This window comes from Triticum urartu, chromosome 4A (assembly GCF_056163025.1).
Source record: "Triticum urartu cultivar PI428250 chromosome 4A, HENAU_Tu73, whole genome shotgun sequence".
NCBI classification, from domain to species: Eukaryota; Viridiplantae; Streptophyta; class Magnoliopsida; order Poales; family Poaceae; genus Triticum; species Triticum urartu.
Window position 1 is genome coordinate 587959511 of NC_141876.1, and position 27701 is coordinate 587987211.

At 43.4% G+C, this 27701-nt stretch overlaps 1 pseudogene; it reads right to left on the reverse strand.

Moving 5' to 3' along the window:
• Positions 1 to 3275: 3275 nt before the first annotated feature.
• Positions 3276 to 21938, reverse strand: LOC147976878 (uncharacterized; annotated as a pseudogene).
• Between the last annotated feature and the right edge of the window lie 5763 nt (positions 21939 to 27701).

Genomic DNA, 27701 nt, shown 5'->3' on the forward strand with positions numbered 1-27701 from the left:
CAAGATGCTGAATGGTTCTGGTGCTGGGGTGGTACTGGTATCCCCCTGAGGAGACAAGCTCAGATATGTTCTCCAGATTCACTTTGATTCCTCCAATAATGAAGCAGAATATGAAGCACTCTTGTATGGGTGCGTATGGCCATCTCACTCGGCGTCCGTCGCCTCATGGTCTATGGCGACTCAGATTTGGTAGTCAATCAAGTGATGAAGGAGTGGGACATCAAAAGCCCAGCCATGACTGGTTACTGCAACGCGGTGAGGAAGTTGGAAAAGAAGTTTGAGGGGTTAGAGCTCCATCATGTACCCCAACTGAAAAATCAAGCAGGAGATGATTTAGCAAAGATAGGCTCCAAGAGAGAAGCTATTCCTAGTAATGTGTTCCTGGAGCATATTCATGCACCTTCAGTTCAAGAAGATCCCTTCACTGAAGAGCCCCCGCAGCCTAAGAGTGCCATAGATCCGATTGAAGTCGAGGTCCCAGCCGTGGTCGACTTGATCATGGAGGTGTTGGTCATCACTCCCGACTGGACAGTGCCATACATTGCATATATCCTTAGGAAAGAGCTCCCAGAGGATGAAGAAGAGGCTCGACAGATCGTCCATCGATCCAAGGCCTTTACTGTAATAAGAGGACAACTGTTTAGAGAAAGTGCAACTGGGGTCAGCTAGAAATGCATAACACCAGAAGAAGGCCGAGTGATCCTCCACGACATCCATTCGGGGACCTGTGGTCACCATGCGTCCTCTCGGACCATTGTGGCTAAAGCATACCGAGCTGGATTTTATTGGCCACGAGCAAATGAAATGGCGAAAGATATAGTCGACAGATGTGAAGGCTGCCAGTTCTACTCCAATATGTCGCACAAACCTGCATCAGCCTTGAAGACCATTCCACTCATCTAGCCCTTTGCTGTTTGGGGATTGGACATGGTTGGTCCACTGAGGACTGGTAGGAGTGGCTTCACTCACGTGCTTGTAGCAGTCGACAAGTTTACCAAATGGATCGAAGCCAAGCCTATTAAGAATCTTGAAGCTAATACTTCTGTCAGCTTCATCAGAGAGTTGATATTCAGATATGGAGTTCCGCACAGCATCATCACTGACAACGGATCGAACTTCGATTCTGATGAGTTCAGAACCTTCTGCGCCTCACAAGGCACATGAGTCGACTATCCTTCAGTCGCCCATCCCCAGTCGAATGGACAAGCAGAAAGAGCAAATGGCCTGATTCTCAAAGGACTGAAACCCGAACTGATGCGAGATTTCAAGCACGCAGCAGGCGCCTGGGTTGATGAACTTCCATCAGTTCTCTCTGGATTGAGGACAACTCCCAATCGGTCGACTGGCCGAACTCCATTCTTCTTGGTCTATGGGGCTGAAGCTGTTCTACCGAGTGACTTGCTTCATAATGCACCATGAGTTGATCTCTTCTCTGAAGACGAAGCAGAACAAGCTCGGCAAGATGCAGTCGACCTCCTAGAGGGGGAAAGAGAGATGGCCTTGATCCGGTCAACCATTTATCAGCAAGACTTGCGTCGATTCCACGCTAGACACGTGAAGGGTCGAGCCTTTCAAGAGGGTGACTTGGTTCTTCGAGTGGATCAGCAGAAACCACACAAGCTTGCCCCGGCTTGGGAAGGCCCCTTCATTGTAACCAGAGTGCTCCACAATGGAGCATACCATCTTTACGATGTCGAGCATAAGAAGGACGAGCCACGGGCTTGGAATGCGGAGCTGCTCCGCCCCTTTTATACTTAAGTACTCGTTCGAATAAAATGTAATAAGAAATACCTTTGTAATTTGTTTATCAAAGACAAGAGCTTTATAGTCCTCTTAAACGATTGTTGTTGCTTTTATTTGCGTCTGAAATCCCCTAGTGGGTGACTTAGCTGCGAATCCGTTTCGCCTAAGTTCAAAAGAAAATCCTACCGAGTGGTGAGCAAGCCTCCCACTCGGAGACTTAGCTGCGAATCCGTTTCGCCTAAGTTCAAAAGAAAATCCTACCGAGTGGTGAGCAAGCCTCTCACTCGGGGGCTTAGCTGCAGTCCAGTACTCGCCTAAGTTTGTAAAATCCTACCGAGTGATGAGCAAGCCTCTCACTCGGGGGCTTAGCTGCAGTCCAGTACTCGCCTAAGTTTAAAAAATCCTACCGAGTGGTGAGAAACCCTCCCACTCGGGGGCTTAGCTGCAGTCAAGTACTCGCCTAAGTTTAAAAAATCCTATCGAGTGGTGAGCAACCGTCCCACTCGGAGGCTTAGCTGCAGTCCAGAACTCACCTAAGTTTAAAAAATCCTACCGAGTGGTGAGCAACCCTCCTACTCGGGGGCTTAGCTGCAGTCCAGTACTCGCCTAAGTTTAAAAAATCCTACCGAGTGGTGAGCAACCCTCCCACTCGGGGGCTTAGCTGCAGTCCAATACTCGCATAAGTTTAAAAAATCCTACCGAGTGGTGAGCAACCCTCCCACTCGGAGGCTTAGCTGCAGTCCAGTACTCGCCTAAGTTTAAAAATCCTACCGAGTGGTGAGCAACCCTCCCACTCGGAGGCTTAGCTGCAGTCCAGTACTTGCCTAAGTTTAAAAAATCCTACCGAGTGGTGAGCAACCCTCCTACTCGGGGGCTTAGCTGCAGTCTAGTACTCGTCTAAGTTTAAAAAATCCTACCGAGTGGTGAGCAACCCTCCCACTCGGGGGCTTAGCTGCAGTCCAGTACTCGCCTAAGTTTAAAAAATCCTACCGAGTGGTGAGCAACCCTCCCACTCGGCCTGGGCGAAGGCAAATATAAACATATTCAGAAATAAACCAAGTTCAGATAGATCCAAAAACTTCCAGGCGACGGATCAAAAGTATTCGAGCATCAAGCCCGAAGGAGTTTAATGGTTACAGCAACCACTCGGCATCCCGAGGCAAATTTAAGGCAAGTTTAAGTCTCAAAGTTTGCTCATTCGGTGGGAGGAGGGCTGGCAGGTTCAATGAATTCGTCCAAGTCGATTCCATCTGCAAAATGAGTGGCGCCAGCTATGAAAGTCTCCATAAAGGACTGGAAATCGTGCCTTTTGGTGTTGGCGACCTTGATTGCCGCCAGCTTGTCTTCGTGAGCTTCCTTGCAGTGGACTCTTACCAAGGACAACACCATGTCAGCACCACACTGGGCAGAGGACTTCTTCCACTCTTGCACTCGACCAGGGACCTCATTGAGGCAAGCCATCAGAGACTCGAGGTCATTTTGAAGCGTCACCCTTGGCCAGAGTGATGAGTCGATCTGTGAAACTGCCACCTTCAGACGAGCGGGGTAACTTGTGACACTGGCGACACAGGATTCCAGTTGAAGCACATTCATGGCAGCCTCGTCGCTGACTAGAGAAACGATAGGGTCTAAACCCGTCTCGATCCGTCCAGTTTCCTCGTCAAAGTTTTGGCAGAATTCTGCAGTCAAAGAGTTAGTGAGTCGACTGGAAAGGATTAACTTGCAAGAAGTAAAGCAGTCGGATTAAAAGGAGTACCTTCCAGCATAAGATAGAGCTTCTTGGCAAGAGTTCTCAGATAGGCTTCCACGTCATTTCTCTTACGAGCCGCGGACTCCAGCTTCTCATTCAGAGCCATCTTATCCTTCTTCAGACGAGTTACCTCTCGGTTGGATTCAGTGAGAGAGGACTTCGGCTTGCTCACTTCTTCCAGCACTCCAACCGAAGCCAGCTTCTGGTCTGCAAGGGCAGTCTTATCTTGAGCTTCCTTCTGCGCAACTGCAAGGTCCAGGTCCTTCTTCTCCAGAGCCAACCTCATTTTCTCTGCAAAATAAGCAATCGGATCAAACAAGAGATCGAAGAAATATTTTAAAGGACGGTCGACGTGAACAGTCGACAGGCAGTTACCTTCCATACCAGCAGCTTCATCTTGAGCTTTCTTCAACTTTTGTTGGGCTAGCTCCAAGTCGAGGTTGAGTTGCCTCTGCTTCTCCTCAAATTCGGCGAACTTAGAAATGATAGTACAAGATTTCTGAAGAAGGTAAAAGACATGTCAATCGACAAGATCAAAGATTATTTACTTCCGAGTGAATAAAACTTAAAAGTTTACTTAGACCCCAGCCGACTGCCCGCAGTCGACCGCGGTCTCGGGGACTACACCCAGTGAGTGCACTTGGCGTGCCCCCACTGATTCAAACCCCACTCGACCGGTCCACCCAGGTTGAGTAAAAAAAGAGAGAGAGAAGAACTATTGAGACCCCGGCTGACTGCCAGCAGTCGCCCGTGGTCTCGAGGACTACACCCAGTGGGTGCACTTGATGTGCCCCCACTAGTTCAGATCTCACTCGGCCGGTCCGCCCGGGTCAAGTGGAAGAAAGGAAAGGGAAAAGTACTTAGACCCCAGTCGACTGCCCGCAGTCGACTGCGGTCTCGGGGATGACACCAGTGGGTGCACTTAGCGTGCCCCCACCGGTTCAGATCCCACTCGCCCAGGCCGAGTGGAAGAGCACAAATACTAAAGACAACAAAACACCCAGTGGGAGTACAAATTCGATGCAAACAATAAGAGATTGTATGAAAGAAAATATTTCAGGTAGCATATCCTAATAGAACAAGGTTAGTCGAAAGCCAACTTACATGGACATTGGCCCAAAGAGCCGCGCTGGCATCATAAGCAACCTGGTTGTTCTCGTGCACCGTCTTCATCTGCTCCATCATCATGTTAGCCTGACGGATAGCCTCCGCAGCGGCGTCCGACTGGCTTTCCGGAACATGATAGTTGGTGAAGAAAGGGGCAGACGGCCCAGATGCGGTAGCCTGGAGCTTTGAGGCATGGGGTTGGGCGGCTGAAGGAAACACTGGTACAATAAACGGTGCAGGACGCTCACTCGACAATGGGACAGCAAAAGTCACAGAGGCCCCACCTGCATCTTCAGGTTGTTGGACAGTTGGTTCCGTCGTCAGTCCCGGCTGAGATGTCTTGCCAGCCGCTAGTTTTTTGTTCTTTCTGAGCCTCGGGGCCACATCTTCATCATCACCTGGAAGCTCGATAACGTTGGGTGGGGCTGCAAATAAATCAGTCGACCCCAAGTGAATCGCTAGAATTTGATCGACCAAATAATCAAGAACAAGATCACGAGAATTTTACCTGGGTTGGAGGTAACCACGTCTTCCATTTCCTCGTCTCGGTATTGGCGGGAAGAAGTTCTAGAGGTAGCAGCACTACAAATGTCAACTTTCTGTCGGTTATGTTCTGTTGCTCGAGTCGACCAAAAGTTCGGGTCAGATGATTACCCGGAGATGGTGGGAATAGTCACTTTGATTCTAGGCAAAGCATTCGGCGGTTTGGAGGATGTGACCTTCAATAGTTTCGGCGCAGGAGGCGGCGCAGTCTTGAGCTGTTTCGGTCCCTTCTCAGTCGGCACCGGAGAAGACTGATACGTCCATTTTGCATCATGCTTTTATATCGATATTTATTGCATTATGGACTGTTATTTCACTTTATGTCACAATACTTATGGCTATTCTCTCTTATTTTACAAGGTTTACATAAGGAGGGAGAATGCCCGCAGCTGTAATTCTGGGCTGGAAAAGGAGCAAATATTAGAGACCTATTCTACGCAACTCCAAAAGTCCTGAAACTTCATGGAACATCTTAAAATAAATAAAGAAAAATCCTCGCCAAAGATGAAGGCCAGGGGGCCCACACCCTTCTCACGAGGGTGGGGGGGCGGCCCCCCCTAGGGTGCGCCCCCTACCTCGTGGGCCCCCTGGTGGCTCTCCGATGTCCATCTTCTCCTATATGAAGTCTTTTGATGAGAAAAAAATCAAAAGGAACTTTTCGGGATGAGACTCCGCCGCCACGAGGCGCAACCTTGGCGGAACCAATCTAGAGCTCCCGCAGAGCTGTTCTACCGGGGATACTTCCCTCTGGGAGGGGGAAATCATCACCATCGTCATCACCAACGCTCCTCTCATCGGGAGAGGGCAATCTCCATCAACATCTTCACCAGCACCATCTCATCTCCAAACCCTATTTCATCTCTTGTATCCAATTCTTGTCTCAAAGTCTGGGATTGGTGCTAGTAGGTTCCTAAGTAGTGTTCATTACTCCTTGTAGTTGATGCTAGTTGGTTTATTTGGTTGAAGATCATATGTTCAGATCCTATATGCATATTATTACCCCTCTGATTATGAACATGAATATGCTTTGTGAGTAATTACGTTTGTTCCCGAGGACAAGGGAGAAGTCTTGCTATGAGTAGTCATGTGAATTTGGTATTCGTTTGATATTTTGATAAGATGTATGTTGTCTAGCCTCTAATGGTGTTATGTGAAAGTCGACTACATAACACTTCACCATTATTTGGGCCTAGAGGAAGGCATTGGGAAGTAATAAGTAGATGATGGGTTGCTAGAGTGAGTTTAATGTAGGTGATTATGTATTGCTATACAACTCTCGTTTAAGATTTTTTGTAGGAAAACTTCTATCTAAATGGGAAGGCCCCTACGTTATCGAAGAGGTCTATCGTTCCAGTGCCATAAAAATCAAAAACTTCGAGGGCACAAATCCGAAGGTGGTAAACGGTCAAAGAATCAAACATTATATCTCAGGTAATCCCATAAATATTGAAACCAATATTATTGAAACTGTAACCCCGGAGGAATACATAAGGGACACTTTCCGGAACGTTTCAGACTCCGAAAAGGAATAGGTACGTGGTACGGTAAGTAAACCGCCTCCAAAACAATTTTTAAGGCAATATCTCTCCGTTTTGGAATATTTAGAAAAATAGAAAAATAAGTAGCAGCCCGGGAAGGACACGAGGGCCCCATGAGGGTGGTGGGCGCGCCCTACCCCTCTGGGTGCGCCCCCTACCTCGTGAGCACCTCGTGTGCCTTCTGGACTCCGTTTTCTTGCATGCTGCGTCTTTTGGTCGGTAAAAATTCATTATACATTCTCCCGAAGGTTTTGACTCCCGTATCACGCAAATATCCTCTGTTTTTGTTTTCGAGCTGTTGCTGCTGCTGATTAGAGCAAGATGTCTTCTCAAGAGTCAATCGGGGAGAGCTGGGTATCTAATCCGGCACCAGAACCAAGGGCAAACAGCAACGCTGGCCACTTTGGGCCAGCAACGGAGGAAGAGATGGAAGCTGACTTGATGAGAGTAGATGCCATGGAGGATCAAGAAGTCACCTCTCGCCTCCGAGATGGGTTCACGATGGGGGAACTACAGAGCTCAGCTATTCCAAACTCGGTTATCCCTTCTAATGTTAGATTTCTTTCTTATGAAAATATGAAGAGGAGTGTCACTTGTTCTCCCGCAGCTATGCAACACCCTTGGGTGCAAGGAGCTTTAGCTGTCACAGGAAAGCTTTGTAAGGAAATAATGGACCTCAAACAGCAAGTCAATAAGCTCGAGGAGGAGAACCCCATCCTGAGGGGAATCATCGCCAAGAATATTACACCAACAACAAAGAAGGAGACATAATCACATGGGTATGGGCACTCCCCTTGGCAACTGCCAAGCTTGGGGGAGGTGCCCCGGTATCGTATCACCATAACAACTCCTATCTTTACCGTTTTTCTTAGTTCGATCCTATTAGTAGTATCTTGATCTAGTAGAATAAAGTTTATGGCATGATCTTGTTTTGAGTTTTGCTTTATGATCTCTCTTTGTAATCGAGTCCGTGAGCTATATATAATAAAGATTAGTGTTGAGTCAAGGGCTTGATTATTTTGCCATGATCTTGGGTGAATAAAAGAAAAGAGAAAAAGAATAAAAAGAAACAAAAAGTTCATATTGAGAGTAATGACTTCACATAGAAAGAGTATGATGATTAAAAGTTGTTGGGAATTGGCATACATAGCTTTGGTCATTGTTGCGTTTAATAGGAAGTAATAAGGAAAGAGAGGTTTTCACATATAGATATATTATCATTGACATGTTTTATGATTGGGAGCACTCATTAAAATATGACATGCTAAAGAGTTGATGTTGGACAAGGAAGACAACGTAATGAGTTATGTCTTTCTTATATCTGAGATAAAGTATGTTGTCATGGATCCTCTAACTTGTTGAGCTTGCCTTGCCCCCTCATGCTAGCCAAACTCTCAGCACCAAGTAGAAATACTACTTGTGCTTCCAAATACCCTTAAGCCAGTTTTGCCATGAGAGTCCACCATATCTACCTATGGATTGAGTAAGATCCTTCAAGTAAGTTGTCATCGGTGCAAAGCCATAAAAATTGCTCTAAGTATGTATGATTGATTGGTGTGGGAGAAATAAGCTTTATACGATCTTGTGATGTGGAAGTAATAAAAGCGACAGACTGCATAATAAAGGTTCATGTCACAAGGGGCAATATAAAGTGACGTTCTTTCGCATTAAGATTTTATGCATCCAACCATAAAAGCGCATGTCAACCTCTGCTTCCCTCTGCGAAGGGCCTATCTTCTATTATTATCTTCTACCTTATGCAAGAGTCACGGTGATCTTCACCTTTTCTTTTTCATTTTATCCTTTGGCAAGCTCGGCATGTTGGAAAGAACATGATATATATATCTAATTGGATGTAGGGGGCATGAATTATTATTGTTGACATTACCCTTGAGGTAAAAGGTTGTGGGGCAAAACTATAAGCCCCTATCTTTCTCTGTGTCGGATTAAAACTTCATAACCACAAGTATTGCGTGAGTGTTAGCAATTATGAAGGACTAAATGATAGTTGAGTATGTGGACTTGCTTTTTAGCTCTAACATAGACTCTTTCCGATGTTATGATAAATTGCAATTGCTTCAATGACTGAGATTATAGTGTGTCGGAGCCCAATAAGGTTTATGATTTATACTTTTGCATTGTGAATAGATCATCACTTGAACATAAGTAATCCTATGACAAAATCTATATATGTTGCTGTTATGAGAATAATCATGATGCCTTCATGTCCGTGTTTTATTTTTATCGACGCCTCTACCTCTAAACATGAGGACATATTTATTGTTATCGGCTTTTCGCTTGAGGAAAAGCGAGGTATAAGCTTGGGGGAGTTGATACGTCCATTTTGCATCATGCTTTTATATCGATATTTATTGCATTATGGACTATTATTTCACTTTATGTCACAATACTTATGGCTATTCTCTCTTATTTTACAAGGTATACATAAGGACGGAGAATGCCGGCAGCTGGAATTCTAGGCTGGAAAAGGAGCAAATATTAGAGACCTATTCTGCGCAACTCCAAAAGTCCTGAATCTTCACAGAACATCTTAAAATAAATAAAGAAAAATCCTCGCCAAAGATGAAGGCTAGGGGGCCCACACCCTTCTCATGAGGGTGGGGGGCGCCCCCCCTAGGGCGCGCCCCGTACCTCGTGGGACCCCTGCTGGCTCTCCGACATCCATCTTCTCTTATATGAAGTCTTTCGATGAGAAAAAAATCAGAAGGAAATTTTCAGGACGAGACTCCGCCGCCACGAGGCGGAACCTTGGCGGAACCAATCTAGAGCTCCTACAGAGCTGTTCTGCCGGGGATAGTTCCCTCCGGGAGGGGGAAATCATCACCGTCGTCATCACCAACGCTCCTCTCATCGGGAGAGGGCAATCTCCATCAACATCTTCACCAGCACCATCTCATCTCCAAACCCTAGTTCATCTCTTGTATCCAATTCTTGTCTCAAAGTCCGGGATTGGTGCTAGTAAGTTGTTAAGTAGTGTTCATTACTCCTTGTAGTTGATGCTAGTTGCTTTATATGGTGGAAAATCATATGTTCAGATCCTATATGCATATTATTACCCCTCTGATTATGAACATGAATATGCTTTGTGAGTAATTACCTTTGTTCCTGAGGACAAGGGAGAAGTCTTGCTATGAGTAGTCATGTGAATTTGGTATTCGTTTGATATTTTCATAAGATGTATGTTGTCTAGCCTCTAGTGGTGTTATGTGAACGTTGACTACATAACACTTCACCATTATTTGGGCCTAGAGGAAGGCATTGGGAAGTAATAAGTAGATGATGGGTTGCTAGAGTGACAGAAGCTTAAACCCTAGTTTATGCGTTGCTTCGTAAGGGGCTGATTTGGATCCACATGTTTCATGCTATGGTTAGGTTTACCTTAATACTTTTTTTGTAGTTGTTGATGCTTCCAATAGAGGTTAATCATAAGTGGGATGCTTGTTGAAGTAAGAACAGCACCCAAGCATCGGTCCACCCACATATCAAATTATCAAAGTATCGAACGCGAATCATATGAACGTGATGAAAACTAGCTTGACGATATTCCCATGTGTCCTCGGGAGCGCTTTTCCTATTATAAGAGTTTGTTTCGGCTTGTCCTTTGCTACAAAAAGGATTGGGCCACCTTGCTGCACTTTATTTACTTTTGTTACTTGTTGCTCGTTACAATTTATCTTATCACAAAACTATTTGTTACCACTTATTTCAGTACTTGCAGAGAATACCTTGCTGAAAACCGCTTATCATTTCCTTCTGCTCCTCATTGGGTTCGACACTCTTACTTATCGAAAGGACTACGATAGATCCCCTATACTTGTGGTTCATCAAGACTCCTTTCTGGCGCCGTTGCCGGGGAGTGTAGCGCCTTTGGTAGGTGGAATTTGGTAAGGAAAAATTTATATAGTGTGCTGAAATTTACTGTCATTTGTTACTATGGAGAGTAATTCTCTGAGGGGCTTGTTCGGGGTATCTTCACCCCGTCCAGTAGAGCAAAGAGTTGCTCCTCAACCTACTGAACCTATTGAAAATGAAACTCCTTTTGAATTTCCTTCGGGTATGATGGAAAAACTGCTAGCTAACCCTTTTACAGGAGACGGAACAAAGCATCCTGACAAGCACTTAATATATGTGGATGAAGTTTGTGGATTATTTAAGCTTGCAGGTATACCCAATGATGTTGCTAAGAAGAAGGTCTTCCCTTTATCTTTGACAGGATACGCATTGATATGGTATAGGCTATGTGATGATATGAGATCATGGGACTATAAAAGATTGAAGTTGGAATTTCATCAAAAGTATTACCCTATGCATCTTGTTCATCGTGATCGCAATTATATATATAATTTCTGGCCTCACAAAGGAGAAAGCATCGCTCAAGCTTGGGGGAGGCTTAAATCAATGTTATATTCATGCCCCAATCATGAGCTCTCAAGAGAAATGATTATTCAAAATTTGTATGCTCAGCTTTCTGATAACAACCGCACCATGCTCGATACTTCTCATGCTGGCTCTTTTATGATGAAGACTATTGAATTCAGATGGAATTTACTGGATAGAATTAAATGCAACTCTGAAGATTGGGACCTCGACGAAGGTAAGGAGTCAGGTATGACACCTAAGTTTGATTGTGTTAAATCTTTTATGGATACCGATATTTTCTGTAAGTTTAGTACTAAATATAGACTTGACTCTGAGGTAGTAGCTTCTTTCTGTGAATCTTTTGCTACTTATGTTGATCTCCCTAAGGAGAAGTGGTTTAAATATCATCCTCCCATAGAAGTAAAAGTAGCTGCACCTATTAAAGTTGAAGAAAAGATTGTCATTTATAATGATCCCATTGTTCTACTTCTTATGTTGAGAAACCACCTTTCCCTTTTAGAATAAAGGATCATGCTAAAGCTTCAACTGTTGTTCGTAAAAGCAATATTAGAACTTATACACCTCCTGAGCAAGTTAAAGTAGAACCTAATATTGCTATTGTTAAAGATCTCTTGTCTGATAATATTGATGGGCATGTTATTCAGTTCGAAGGTGAAACTGCTAGAATTGCTAAACCTTGTGATAAAGATAAACATAGACCTATGGTAGGCGTGCCTGTTATTTCTGTTCAAATAGGAGATCATTGTTATCATGGCTTATGTGATATGGGTGCTAGTGCTAGTGTTATACCTTATGACTTGTATAAAGAAATCAGGCATAAAATTGCACCTACTGAGTTAGAAGATATTGATGTCACAATTAAACTTGCCAATAGAGATACTATCTCAGCGATGGGAATTGCTAGAGATGTTGAAGTCTTGTGTGGGAAAACTAAATATCCTGCTGATTTTCTTGTTCTTACTTCTCCACAAGATAGCTTTTGTCCCATTATATTTGGTAGACCCTTCCTGAACACTGTTAATGCTAGGATAGATTGCGAAAAGAATGTTGTTACTATTGGCTTGGATGATATGGTTCATGAGTTTAATTTCTCTAAATTTAGTAAACAACATCGTGAGGAAGAATTACCTAGTAAGGACGAAATTATTGGTCTTGCTTCTATTGATGTACCTCCTAGTGATCCTTTAGAACACTATTTGCTAGACCATGAAAATGATATGTTCATGAATGAAAGAAGGGAAATAGCTGAAGTATTCTTTAAACAGGAACCTATTTTGCAACATAACTTGCCTGTTGAAATTTTAGGGGATCCTCCTCCACCCAAGGGTGATCCCGTGTATGAGCTTAAACCTTTGCCTGATAATCTTAAGTATACTCATCTTGATGAAAAGAAGATATATCCTGTTATTATTAGTGCTAACCTTTCAGAGCATGAAGAAGAAAGATTATTGAAAACTCTAAAGAAGCATCGTGCTGCTATTGAATATACTCTTGATGATCTTAAGGGCATTAGTCCCACTCTATGTCAACATAAAATAAATTTGGAAGCAGATGCCAAACCAGTTCGTGATCCTCAACGACGTCTGAATCCTAAAATGAAAGAAGTGGTAAGAAAAGAAATACTCAAGCTTCTGGTTAGGTTTACCTTAATACTTTTGTTGCAATAGAAGAGGCTCGATCGAGGGTGTTCGAGCCCAACAGAGAGAACAACGAGCTTACGCGTGCCCTAGGAAATCCTGAACACCCGGGAAGAACACGAGGCAAGGGCACTATTCCGTGGTATGAGGGGTTTTCGGACTGGAACGCCGACTACAAAACCTGTGCGAGAAAGAAGATTGCGGAGGAGAAGAAGAGGAAGATGGAGGAGGAGCAGAGGAAGCTGGACTATGAACGCCTTCAAGGCCTAGAATCAAAGCACGCGGACTTGGCAGTCAAATTCCAGCGGCAGTAGGAGCAGATCGACTCACTTAGCCAGCAAATGGGGTCTCAGCAGCTGCAGCAGCTAGCGGATGATCCAGCATTGGATAGCACCGTCACATCCATGCTGAGAAGCAGTGTGGGTTCCGCCCCGGGCGACGCATTGTTGGATAGCTACCCAGTGGATGACATCATGGAGAACACTAACTGCGAGCTACACTTCAAAATCAAGAACATATCCATGAAGGTGGCGGACGCCGTTGCTTTTACAAATCCCCCTAAGGCAACCTTCCATTGCAACCCGATTCCAGCGGTCTATGCTCGTGTCTTGGTTGATGAGGTGGTGGACCAATATTCGGGGCTAGAGCTTGACATTCCTGGAGGTGACGAGGAGCACACACTGGGAGAGGCCAACCATCGTATCATCCTATGGAGAAAGGATTGCATCATCTTTCGAAGGCCACCGACACCGCGTGATCCGACTGCTCGTCGAAGTCCGCCACCGAGTCAGCAGACTCCCACTCCTCCAAGTCCACCAACGCGTCAGGCCACTCCTCCTCCAAGTCCGGCACAGCTTCAGGCCACTCCTCCTCCTCCAAGTCCGGCAAAGCGTCAGGCCACTCCTCCTCCAAGTCCAGCACAGCTTCAGGCCACTCCTAATCCTCCAACTCAGCCACGTCAGCCGTCTTCGCCGCCTCAGCAATCACGGAAGAGAGCCGCCTCAGCTATGGTGTGTAGCGGTACTAGTCGAGGTAGTACTAGAGGTACAGGCGGAGGCAAGCGATCTCAATATGATCCAAGCAGCCTCGCGCCTCTTCCGTAGAGGCCTTACACTACTAGGGAAAAGGCTAGTAGCAGCACGGGTTTTAGGCCTATCAGCAGCGCGGGTGCCCGCGCTACCAATAAGGCGCTACAACTAACTCTTAGTAGTAGCGCTGCCTGTACCCGCGCTACCACTATTGACTATAGCAGCAGCGCTTTTCAGGAACGCGCTGCTATTACTTAGCTATAGCGATTTCCCGGTCCAGCGCTACTGTCATATCTTTCACCATTTCCCCATTCCAGCTTCGATAAACTGCAATTTCCAGATACTAGGTACTACTAGATATCAATTTCATAAAGCATTATAGGTACTAGGTAGTACTCCCTCGGTTCGAAATTACTCGTCGTGGTTTTAGTTCAAATTTGAACTCAAACCACGACGAGTAATTTGGAACCGAGGGAGTACTAGATAACAATTTCATATATACTCAACATGCATCCTCAAGCAGTACAAGGTGACATCGACGACAATCATCATATTTAGTTCTAGATGATATCGACGACGATCATCATATGTAGTTCTACATGATATCAACGACGATCATCATATGTAGTTCTAGATGATATAGCCACACACACACATATGTAGTTCTAGATGATATCGACGACGATCATCATCCTCAAGACTGGGCGGTGGGTGTTCCTGATAGTAATTAGGATGGCCTGTCCAACACGAAGATTCTTGCCAACGAGGAATCTCTTCCACCCAACCGAGTTCAAGTGTGTGCGACCATCTGTGCCCATGCGGTAAGTACATGTGGTGACGGAGCCCCTTATGGTAAGGCGTAGTCCAACTGAGCCTTCTTCATCAGGCTCGATACCACAACTCACAGATAGGTTCTTTGGCAATCTCTGAATAAGAAAAACATATCAATTAATAAATAGCCTCACACATACTCTTGCAAATATATTTCTATTAAGTCTAGATTTCTACACTATCAAATTAAAGACACAGTACTACGCATTTGTACTAATTAATCATGAATTCTACTAATAAGTATATATGGATTATCTACACTATTAATAGTTCCTTGGATTCTACACTAATAAGCATGTGATCAGACTCTACACTAAAGTATATCATCGACTAGATTCCACAAAGCATATCATTGGACTCTACACTAAGCATATCATCGGATTCACTAAGCATATAATCGGATAATTTGCATTTGTAAGTATAACAATAAAGCATATATATATCATCAAATTACTACATGCAGTACGTATAACATACCTTTTCATGCCGATCGACCATGGTACTTGTCAGGCGGGTCACGAATGGCACCCCGACAAAGTCATCACGTGGCGGAATTATGTCCCATAGGTTGCACACCTCCTCCTCGCTCAGCCTCATTCTTTGACCTATGTTGGCTTCATGAAGTGGGTTCTCATCATCTTCATTGAGTGGGTCCTCATTATCTTCATCATCTTCGTCATCTTCATCATCTTCCACCAGGTTGATATAAATGACAACCAGCTTGGGTCTTTCTGCTCTGAAGGAGAATCTAATCAACTCACCACCAGTAAGACGCATGCAAGCGAGGAAACGGGCCCATCCATCTCCTCTAATCTGCGACATATTGCGTCCTTTCTCGACCTCCATAGTGTACGGCCCCCCAGGAGCCTCAAATGTCACAGTGTCTCCTGTCAGCTTGTTGAATTTCAACCTCACATTCCATGGGACGATCTGTGTAAGAAAAGCAAAATGACACAATGCAGTAATGCCAACACTAAAAATAAAATAGTTGTTGCATTTCATCTAATTTCTTACCGCCGCATGACGAAAACTCAGATGGAAGTAGATGCCGAACAGCTTGCCAGTTGCAAGGCTGCTGGCGCACCTTGACTTGCACAGTCGACATAGTGGTGCTGGTGGTGGCGCCATTTTCCTAAAGCAATATGAGCAAAGGATTAACGATTCACTTCACAGGAAACAAGTGGCAAATTTAACTAAATTGGCACCTACATTTTGCCAAAAAATAACTTATTACAAAAAAACTAAATCAAGCATACTAAATCAACTAAATCAACTAGCATACTAAATCCACTAGCATACTAAATCCAGTAGCATACTAAATCAACTAAATCAAAATGTTCTAAATCAACTAGCCTACTAAATCAACTAAATCAACTAGCCTACTAAATAAACTAAATCAAAATGTTCTAAATCAACTAAATCAACTAGCCTACTAAATCAACTAAATCATATCAACTAAATCAAAATGTTACATATGAAAGCCTACTAAATCAAAATGTATCAGGGAGGAGGGACAAGGAGGGTCGACTCGAGGAGGGAGAAGATAGTAGGACGGAGGAGGAAGGCAGAGCGAGGAGGGGCCGGCCGGCGGCGAGTGGAGGGAGGACGGATCGAGGAGGAAGGCGGAGCGAGGAGGGGGCGGCCAGCGGCGAGTGGAGGGAGGACGGAGGAGGAGGCCGGTACCGAGTCCGGCGAGGAGGATGAGGCGACAGCGGCGCAGATCGGGGGAGGGGCGATGGAGGAGGACCGGCGGCGCGGGGGTGAGGAGGAGACCATGAGTGTGTGTGAGTGTGATCTGTGGATGAGGCTAGTGAGTGGGGGGAGATGAAATGGAATAGCAGTAGCGCGCTATAGGTAAACGCGCTAGTGCTAAACTACCTATCAGTAGCGCCTTTCAGCCTGAACGCGCTACTGCTATGTGTCAGTATGTAAAAATAGACATAGACATAAAAAATACACTGCTGCTACGTTACGCTGAATGCGCTGAATGTGCTGAATGCTCATTGATTTTTGTAGTTAATTTAGCAGCAGCAGTTATTGCCTGAATGCGCTGTCGCTACGTTACGTAGCAGTAGCGCTGTTTATTTTAACGCGCTGCTGTTATAACTGGCCTCGCGGCGGCGTCGTGGGAATTTTAGCAGTAGCGGTTCTTGGAGTGCACGCGCTACTGATAAACTTGTTTCAGCAGCAAGTTTCCATGGCCCGCGCTACTGCTACTTAGTAGCAGCGCCTGATTTTAAAGCACACTGCTGGTAAGATTTTGTGTATAGGCTTTTCCCTAGTAGTGTTACGATAAGTCCGACGGGGAAAACGCGGCCATATCAAAGGCCGAGGTGGAAGCCCATTTTGCACCGAAACCGCCACCGCCGCCAAGGGAGAAAGTGCCTGAGGAAAAAATTGACCACTTCATTCGTATGGATAGAGCACCAGCTCCCAAGCCTGTTGACACAGACTATGAGCGCCACCTCAGGAAGTTAAATCGAGCACGTCTACGGAAAGAGGTGAGCTCGAGCTCGAGCAAATCAGCTGGCAAAAGGAGCGGTAAAACCGTTCCCCAGCTAGGAGAACATGCGGCACAATCAATCCCCCCGCTTGTTGTGCCAACAACACATGAGAGTACGCGCGCCTAATATTATTGTGAGCAAACCGTTAACGTTCCCGAGCTGGGCGATGTGCTAAGAACCGAGGAGCATATTGAGAAGGCTAAAAGGCTCACAATCACTATTGGACAACTCCTCGATATCGAGCCCATGTCTCTGATTAGAGAGGAGGAAATAAAATAGAAATATGTCCGGGGCTAACCTTTGGTCGAGCCAGACGAGGTCAAGAAGCTCCCAACAAGAATGTATGAATTGCATCAATGGTACATGGACATTACCAAGATTTCCAATCGGGAGTCCCTCATGGTGAATGTCAAGAAGGATCATTACTAACATGAGAAAGCTGTGTCCGTTGAGTATTCAGAACTATTTCAGTTATACAATCAAGACGCACTTGACAAATCTATCGTCAGTTGCTATTGTCTGTAAGTGATTTCTTTCTAATTTAAGTCTCAAGCTAGCTATAGTGATCATTTTGATCAATCATTACCTGTAATTATCCTCACTATATTTTTTTGTGTGGTATTATGCAGGATGAAGATTTATGAAATGAAAAAAGGTGGACGCTATGGCATTGGGTTCATTGACCCAAATACCATTAATGAATACACATGGAAATTAGATCCACATTATGAAAAAAGTGTAGAGGAAAGCATGCTAAAGTTCTTCAAGCGCCTCAATACCAATGAAGATATACTACTACCTTACAACTTCGAGTGAGTCACACTGTCTTGTACTACAAATTCTGTTTTTGCCTACTAGCTAGCTACATGTTTTTCTTACATATGCCCCCTTAATTAAGACATGCAAACGTCTTTGCATGCAGATTTCACTGGATCTTGTTAATCATTAAAGTTGGTGAAGGAACAGTTGAAATACTGGACTCACTACTTAAAAAAGCAAGTGACTACACCATCTTGTTTGGGATAGTCAACAGGTAATTTCAATCATTATTAACTATATCTCGGCCTATTTAGTTCGTCATTTCCTGATATGAACTATTTAATAACCCCTTTATTCATTTTCTTTGTCGGCGGGCAGGGCTTGGGCAAAGTTCATCAGCGTCACTCCAGGCCAATGGAAAAAAAAGCTGAAATGGTATCGACCCAAGGTAAGTAATTAAGTAGTACTAGCTAGCTAGCTGCCATCTCTTTAATTATCATGATTGATTAATTATTATCTGATCAAATTCCATTCTCGTAAAGGCCCTGAAGTAGGCGCCGGGGAATAATCTATGTGCATACTACGTTTGCGAGAACATTCGCATGATGGCATCCAAAAGGAGCAGATCACAAAGACAGGAGTTGGTATGTTTGTCAGAACACTATTCACAATTTGTACACCATTATCGATATCTAGTCACACAACTAATACACATGCATATTGATCTCCTTCTTAACAGCTCAAAGAGGTGCGGGAGCAGCTCCTAGCAGAGGACCGCATAGAAGCAATTCAAGAGGAAATAGTGGGATTTTTGCTCGACCAGGTCATAGATCCCAAAGGAGAATACTATTACCCGCTACCGCCCCCATGAACCACTTCCAATTGTCATCGTGCTCCGAAGGCACCAATTAGGCTAATGCCACTGGCTCCGAAGGCACCAATTAGGAGAAATTGTATATAGCTAGCTAATTGTATATATATACATGTGTGTATATATGTGTGAATTAATTAATGGTGGTTGTGAGACATTCGATGATATATATATATATATATATATATATATATATGATCGGTTCTACTAGAAATTCTATTTATATATATGCATAACGTGTACAATATGTAGTATCTTAAAATACCAGCAAACGAAAAAGAATTAAATGGAAAACAAAAAATTAAATGAAAAAGAAATCATAAACCCAAAACCCCCCAACGTTTTAATACCGGTTGGTGTCACCAACCGGTACTAAAGGGCTCCCTGCCCCCGGAGCTGGCTCGTGCCACGTGGTTGCCCTTTAGCACCGGTTCATGCTGAACCGGTACTAAAGGGGGGCCCTTTAGTGCCCACACTTTAGTGCCGGTTATCGAACCGGCACTAAAGGGCCTTACGAACCGGTGCTATTGCCCGGTTCTGCACTAGTGCAAAGGGACCTTCAAACCACGTTCATAGTCAAGTTCCCATATCTCCTTTATGTAACCATAATATGTTTCCTTTCCCGTCTTGGTTGTTGCATCAAAGCGGACACCACTGTTTTGGTTGGTGCTCTTCTTATCTTGGGCGATCGTGTAAAATGTATTACCATTTATCTCGTACCCTTTGAAAGTCATTATATTCGAAGATGGTAACTGGGATAGCGAGTACAGGTCATCTTCAATAGAGGCGTCATGCATGGTACGTGTCTGCAACCAGCCGGCAAAACTCCTGGTTTGTTCACATGTAATCCAGTCATCAGACCGCTCCGGGTGTTTGGAGCGTAGAAAATTCTTGTATTCGTCCATATACGGAGCCACCAAGGCGGAATTCTGTAGAACTGTGTAGTGTGCTTCAGTTAGAGAATGTCCGTCCATACATATTATTTGATCCCCTCCTAGTGTGCCTTTTCCATCCAATCTGCCCTTATGCCGCAATTCAGGAACACCAATCGGTTAAGGTCAGGAATAAAGTCAATACAAAACTCAATGACCTCCTCATTTTCATGGCCCTTGGAGATGCTTCCTTCTGGCCTAGCACGGTTATGAACATATTTCTTTAAGACTCCCATGAACCTCTCAAAGGGGAACATATTCTGTAGAAATACAGGACCCAAAACATTAATCTCTTCGCATAGGTGAACTAGGACGTGTGTCATGATGTTGAAGAAGGATGGTGGGAACACCAACTCGAAACTGACAAGACATTGCACCAAATCATTCTCTAACCTTGGTATGATTTCTGGATCGATTACCTTCTGAGAGATTGCATTGAGGAATGCACATAGCTTCACAATGGCTAATCGAACATTTTCCGGTAGAAGCCCCCTCAATGCAACCGGAATCAGTTGTGTCATAATCACGTGGCAGTCATGAGACTTTAGGTTCTGGAACTTTTTCTCTGCCATGTTTATTATTCCCTTTATATTTGACGAGAAGCCAGACGGTACCTTAATACTGAGTAGGGATTCAAAAAAGATTTCCTTCTCTTCTTTGGTAAGAGCGTAGCTGGCATGCCCCTGATGTATGCCGTCTTTTCCGTGCATATGTTGCTAGTCCTCCCATGCCTCAGGTGTATCTTTTGTCTTCCCATACACGCCCAAGAAGCCAAGCAGGGTCACGCAAAGATTCTTCGTCACGTGCATCACGTCGACTGCGGGGCGGACCTCTAGGTCTTTCCAATAGGGCAGGTCCCAAAATATAGATTTCTTCTTCCACATGGGTGCGCGTCCGTCAGCGTCATTCGGAACAGGTTGTCCGCCAGGACCCTTTCCAAAGACTACCTTCAAATCCTTGACCATATCATGTACATCAGCACCAGTACGGTGGCGAGGCTTCGTCCGGTGATCCGCCTCACCTTTGAAATGCTTGCCTTTCTTTCTTATGGCATGCCTGCTCGGAAGAAATCGACGATGTCCTGGGTACACATTCTTCTTACAATTAGCCGAATATATATTGTCCGCATCATCCAAACAATGCGTGCATGCGCGGTATCCCTTGTTTGTCTGTCCTGAAAGGTTAGTGAGAGCAGGCCAATCATTGATGGTCACGGACAGCAACGCCTTTAGGTCAAATTCTTCCCCCATGTGCTCATCCCACGCACATACACCTGTTCCATTCCACAGCTGTAAGAGTTCTTCAACTAATGGCATTAGGTACACATCAATATCGTTGCCGGGTTTCTTAGGGCCTTGGATGAGCACTGGCATCATAATGAACTTCCGCTTCATGCACAACCAAGGAGGAAGGTTATACAAACATAGAGTCACAGGCCAGGTGCTATGGTTGCTGCTCTGCTCCCCAAAAGGATTAATGCCATCTGCGCTTAGACCAAACCATACGTTCCTTGCGTCATCTGCAAACTCCTTCCCGTACTTTCTCTCGATTTTTCTCCACCGCGACCCATCAGCGGGTACTCTCAACTTTCTGTCTTTCTTACGGTCTTATCTGTGCCATCGCATCGCCTTGGCATGCTCTTTGTTTTGGAACAAACGTTTCAACCATGATATTATAAGAGCATACCACATCACCTTGGCAGGAATCTTCTTCCTGGGGCGCTCGCCCTCGACATCACTAGGGTCATCGCGGCTGATCTTATAGCGCAATGCACCACATACTGGGCAAGCATTCAAATCCTCGTACTCACCGCGGTAGAGGATGCAATCATTAGGGCATGCATGTATCTTCTGCACCTCTAACCCTAGAGGGCAGACAGCCTTCTTTGCTTCGTATGTACTCTCGGGCAATTCGTTGTCCTTTGGAAGCATATTCTTTATCATTACCAGCAACTTTCCAAACCCCTTGTCAGATAGACCATTTTCTGCATTCCATTGCAGTAATTCCAGTGTGGTGCCCAGCTTTTTCTTGTCACCTACGCAATTCGGGTAAAACAATTTTTTGTGATCCTCTAACATGCGCTGCAACTTCTTCTTCTCCAAATCACTTGCACAGTTTCTCTTTGCATCGGCAATGGCCCAACCTAGATCATCAACGGGCTCATCCGATGCCTTTTCTTCAGCTTCTTCCCGCATTGCCGGCTCAGCTTCTTCCCTCATTGTTGTATCATCGTATTCAGGGAACCCATGGCCAGGATAGCTGTCGTCGTCCTCTTCTTCTTCATTGTCTTCCATCATAACCCCTCCTTCTCCGTGCTTGGTCCAAACATTATAGTGGGGCATGAAAACGGACTCAAACAGGTGGACCTGAATTGTTCTTGACATAGAGTAATTGTGACCATTCTTACAGCCAGCACATGGACAAGGCATAAAACCATCCACACGCTTGTTTGCCTCAGCCGCAAGCAGAAAAGTATGCACGCCATTAATGAACTCGGGAGAGCATCGGTCATCGTACATCCATTGCTGGTTCATCTTCAATACACAGCATCAAAAACACCAAATTAATACAATACATAAAGTTCATACATAAAGTTCATACAACACTTAAATGCAACAAACAAATAACTCTCTAGCTAAAGAATTTAAATGCAAAAACAAATGCGAGCAAGATCGCAACTAAGGTAACAATTGATCCAACAGTATAATGATACCAAGCCTCACTATGAATGGCATATTTTCTAATCTTTCTAATCTTCAAGCGCATTTTCTCCATCTTAATCTTGTGATCATCGACGACATCGGCAACATGCAACTCCAATTCCATCTTCTCCCCCTCAATTCTTTTCAATTATTCCTTCAAATCCCCGTTTTCTCTTTCAACTAAATTTAACCTCTCGACAATAGGGTCGGTTGGAATTTCCGGTTCAACTACCTCCTACATACAAATATCTATGTCAACTTGATGGGCATAATTTTTCATAAACACGAAATGCAACAGATAGTTTTAAAAGAGAATATACCACATCTGAATCATAACCCGGACGAGGGCCGACGGGGACGGATATCAAAACCATGGCACTATGTATAACAAACAATGTATCGGTAAGATAATTATACGAGTAACTATATATCCAAATCACACAAATATCTATTTTTTATATAAAACATTCATGAACAAGAGGCTCACCACAAGGTGGTGCCGACGACGGGACGTTGCGGGCGATCGACTGTGGTTATGACGGAGATTTAGAAGGCACTAAGTAAACCACACCTAAATATGCAAACTAAGTGTTATTTTTGTCCTCAAATTGCATATAAATCAAATACTAGCACATACATATAATTCCTCCCAAATTACTAAAATCAAAAATCAATCACTATATAAAGCTTTACACGAGCTAATCTAGCAATGAGAAATGAAAGGACAAAGTTGCTAACCTTTGTGATCATTTGAATGGATGTGGGACTTCAAATCTTCACAAATTTTGGGCAAAATGTGTGATGACCTTGAGAGGAAGAGGGAAAGAACAGAGAGGAGAGGGGAAAGGGGAAGAACAGAGCGAGCTCAGGTGGAGGAAGGGTGTATGTAGGACGACCTTTAGTACCGGTTCGTGATACGACCCGGTACTAAAGGGGTTGGAGGGGCCCCGGACTGACAACATCCTGCCACCACTCACTTTAGTACCGGTTCGTGGCACGAACCGGTGCTAAAGGTTCGCCACGAACCGGTACTAATGATGTCCGCCCGCCTAGCCATTGGAACCGGCACTAATGGACACATTAGTGCCGGCTCAAATTCAAACCAGCACTAATGTGCTTCACATTTGACCCTTTTTCTACTAGAGAGCACCTCCCAATACCAGCCCGGCGGAGCCCAATGCCGGACATGGCCCCTCTGATCAAGCCGGCCTCCTCCGCCATGTCGACGACGAGGATGCGGGATAGGCATCATCGACGTCGATGCGGGAATAATTGCTTGAACTAAAAAAATAAACTAGTTCTATTAATTTTCTTGCTAAAAATAAACTACTTCTATAGTAAAATAAAGTAGTTTTATTAAATCAACTAGTTCAACTACTAATTAAGCACTTAATATAAATAAAATAAAGTAGTACTTACTAAAAATAAACTACTTCTATCTATAGTAAAATAAAGTAGTTTTATTAAATCAACTAGTTCAACTACTAAACACTTACTATAAATAAAATAAAGTAGCACTTACTAAAAATAAATTACTTCTATAGTAAATAAAGTAGTTTTATTAAATCAACTAGTTCAACTACTAAGCACTTACTATAAATAAAATAAAGTAGTACTTACTAAAAATAAACTACTTATATATATAGTAAAATAAAGTAGTTTTATTAAATCAACTAGTTCAACTACTAAGAACTTACTATAAATAAAATAAAATAGTACTTACTAAAAATAAACTACTTCTATAGTAAAATAAAGTAGTTTTATTAAATCAACTAGTTCAACTACTAAGCACTTACTATAAATAAAATAAAGTAGTACTTACTAAAAATAAACTAGTTTAACTAGCTAGTTATATCATTTATCGACCCCCCCCCCCTCTCATGTCGAAGTTATCGGGGAGGGGGTATATCGACAACGACATACCCGATAAAAAATAAGAAGAGGAAGAAGAAGAAAAAAAGAGAAGAAGAAGAAAGGAATAGAGTCTTGTCCTCTATTCCTTTCTTCTTCTCCTCATTTTTTTCTTCTTTTTTCCTCTTCTTATTTATTTCTCCACTTCTTCCTCTCCTCTTCTTCTCCTTCTTCTTCTCCTTCTCCCGCTTCTTATTTTCCTTTTTTCCTCTCCTTATTTCTCTTCTTCTTCCTTCTTCCTTCTTCCTCTTTTCTTCCTTTTCATTATTTTACTTTTTCCTCTCCGATCCATTAACCTAGAATCTACTATCCTAAAATGCACTAACAGTAGAACTAATAACCAAAAATGCACTAAATCAACTAACCTGAAATGTAAATTTTGCAACACAATTTTTCCTAAATATGCATATATATATATATGAACATATATATACATAAATCGACAAAAAAATCTATGAACAAAAAAATCATACATCAATGCATACACATCCATGGATCATACATACATCTGCATATGTATACATATACATACAACATCCATATATACATATATACATCCATATATATACATATACAAAAACCAGATCGCGAGCAGGCCGGGGCGGCGGCGGCGCGCGGCAAAGCAGAGCAGGCCGGGGCGGTGGCGGCGGCGTGCGGCAAGCAGAGCAGGCAGGGGCGGCGGCGCGGGGAAAGGGAGGGGGCTCACTGGGCAGCGACGATGAGGCGCGGCAGAGGGCGGCGACGGTGAGGTCGGGATAGAGGGCGGCCACGTCGGGGCAGGGGTGGCGCGGGGCGGCGACGACGTCGGAGCGGCGCGGGGCGGCGACGACGTCGGAGCGGCGCGGGATGGCGTGCGGTGACGACGGCGACGGCGAGGCAGAGGGGCGGGATCGTAGAACTGAACGGAATTTTTCACAAGTATTGATTATATAGACAGAGCATTGGTCCCCGTTCGTGCCACCAACCGGGACCAATGCCCACCTTTAGTCCCGGTTGGTGCCACCAACCGGGACCAAAGGTCTCTTTTCAGCAACCCAAAGGGCAGGAAGCAGAGGCCTTTGGTCCCGGTTGGTGGCACGAACCGGGACTAAAGGATGGGCATTGGTTCCGGTTGGTACCATGAACTGGTACCAATGGACACCTTTAGTCCGGTTGGCGGCACCAACCGGGACTAAAGGCCTTGTGCTGCCCGCATCGCGTCATGAAAGTTTAGTCCCACTTCGCTAGCTCAGGAAGCTCGAGAGTGGTTTATAAGCCCCACTCCCGCTGCTCTCTCGAGCTCCTCTCAAATGCAGGCTTTCGGGCCTAAACACACTGTATCTATATTGGGCCTTCTACGGGCCTGAATCCTGGCCCATGGGTGGGTTTCTAGTCGTATTCAGGTCGTGGTGGCCTAGTAGGTTGATTTTTTTTTCCAGTTTATTTCTTTTCTTTTTTGCTTTATTTATTTTATTTTGTTTCTAATTACTTACTTATTATGTAATTTTGCTATTAAAGTTTCGAACAAAAAAAGTTCTTTATGAAAATTCTTTTTTGCTTTTAATGATTTTAAACAAAAAATACTTTGATAATTTTGTTTTATTTTTCCTTTTTCCGTGATTCTTTTTGTTTCTATTTTTATTTATTTTATTCAAGTTTATTTTTTTATTTAATTTCTACTTATTTGTTAAAGTTTATTTTGTTTCTACTTATTTATTTTATTTTGTTTCTACTTATTTATTTTATTTTATTTTTGTTTTTTTATTTATTTTATGAAAATTCTTTTTTCTTATAATGTTTTGAACAGAAAATACTTTGATAATTTTAGTTGCATAAATTTTATATAAGTTTAGTTTCAATAATACTAGAGGTTTATAAAAGTTTTATGAAAATTCTTTTTGCTTATTATTTTTCTATTAGAGTTTCATAACAGTTTTCTAGATCATTCTTTTTTATATTAGTTCATTATTTGAGCTAAATGACCCAATAATTGAAAATGCACCATTCAAAGCCACATCATTAATTTTAAACCCTTTCTGACTTCATTTGTTATTTTTCATGCATTTATTGATTTTTTTGAGCTATATGACCCTGAAAATGAAAAGCACTACAAATGAACTCTGAAAAGGTTGAAAGTTGGCATGGTATCATTATTTCACCCACATAGCATGTGCTAAAAAATTGAGAGGGTTACGGAAAAAACTGGATGCACTTCGTGTACAAAACGGAAAATCTCTTTCTAAGTATCAGGGTTTCATACGGAAACTCGTCTGTTACAAAGGGATTTCATTTTTTTTGACTTATTTGAACTCCAGACTTTTGTGTGTTCAAAATGCACCATTAAAAGCCACATCATCAATTTTCAACCCTTTCCGACTTCATTTGTTATTTTTCATGCATTTACTGATTTTTTTTAGCTATATGACCATGAAAATGAAAAGCACTACAAATGAACTCTGAAAATGGAAAGAGGAAGGAAAGGAATTGAGGGACAATAATAAAAGGAAGGAGAGGAATTGAGACAAAATACAGAGTAGTTGTAAGGAATATGGACACAAATCAGTCAGAGAAATATGAAACGAAAACTCTAATTAACACAAAATAATATGGAGCACAAACTGAGACGAGGGCAAGGAGTGCAGACTGAGATGATGAGACGAGGAGACTGATTGAGGCATAAGACATGTAGAAATATCTCCCTTTGCAATGCACGGGCAATTGTGCTAGTACTACGAATTCTTCTAACTAACTGATCTCAGGACTAGTACGATGCGCATAATAAATTCTGGAAATAAATATTGTAGTAATCCCTCCGTCCGGAAATACTTGTCATCAAAACGGATAAAAGGAGATGTATCTAGATGTATTTTAGTTCTAGATACATATCTTTTTATCCATTTTGATGACAAGTATTTTTGGATGGAGGGAGTAGTACATGACACATACCGGCAACCATACAACACGCACTAGACAAGCAAACGAGGAAGACAAGAACGCATGCACACGGCCCGGTAGCTGGGAGCGACGACAGCCAACCGCGCGGCCGAAGAACAGATGCTGGCCCGGACTGAGAGGCAGGCACATAAAGCCGTGCGATTCTATGAAGAAACAATCGATCTAATTGATCTAGTTGAAGCTAGCCAAGGCATTCACTTGTACGTACGTGTGCCACTATTAGAAATTTTGTGAAGCGCATACAAGAATCAACCAAGCTATCCATGTGCATGTTTGTGGCTGTCTTTTCATTTAGAGGCAAAACGGTCTTTTCACGTCAGACTTAACACCGTTTCTATCTAAAATGGACAAAAATGTCATATAAGGAACAAAATTTACTTTAGATGTCAAATAGGATAGAAAATTTTATTTTGGGTCAAATAGGAAAGCAAATTTTAAGAAAGTGCCAAATAAGGAATTCTCTCTAATTATAGCACCATGCGTCAGTATAATGACCTACAAAGCATACAA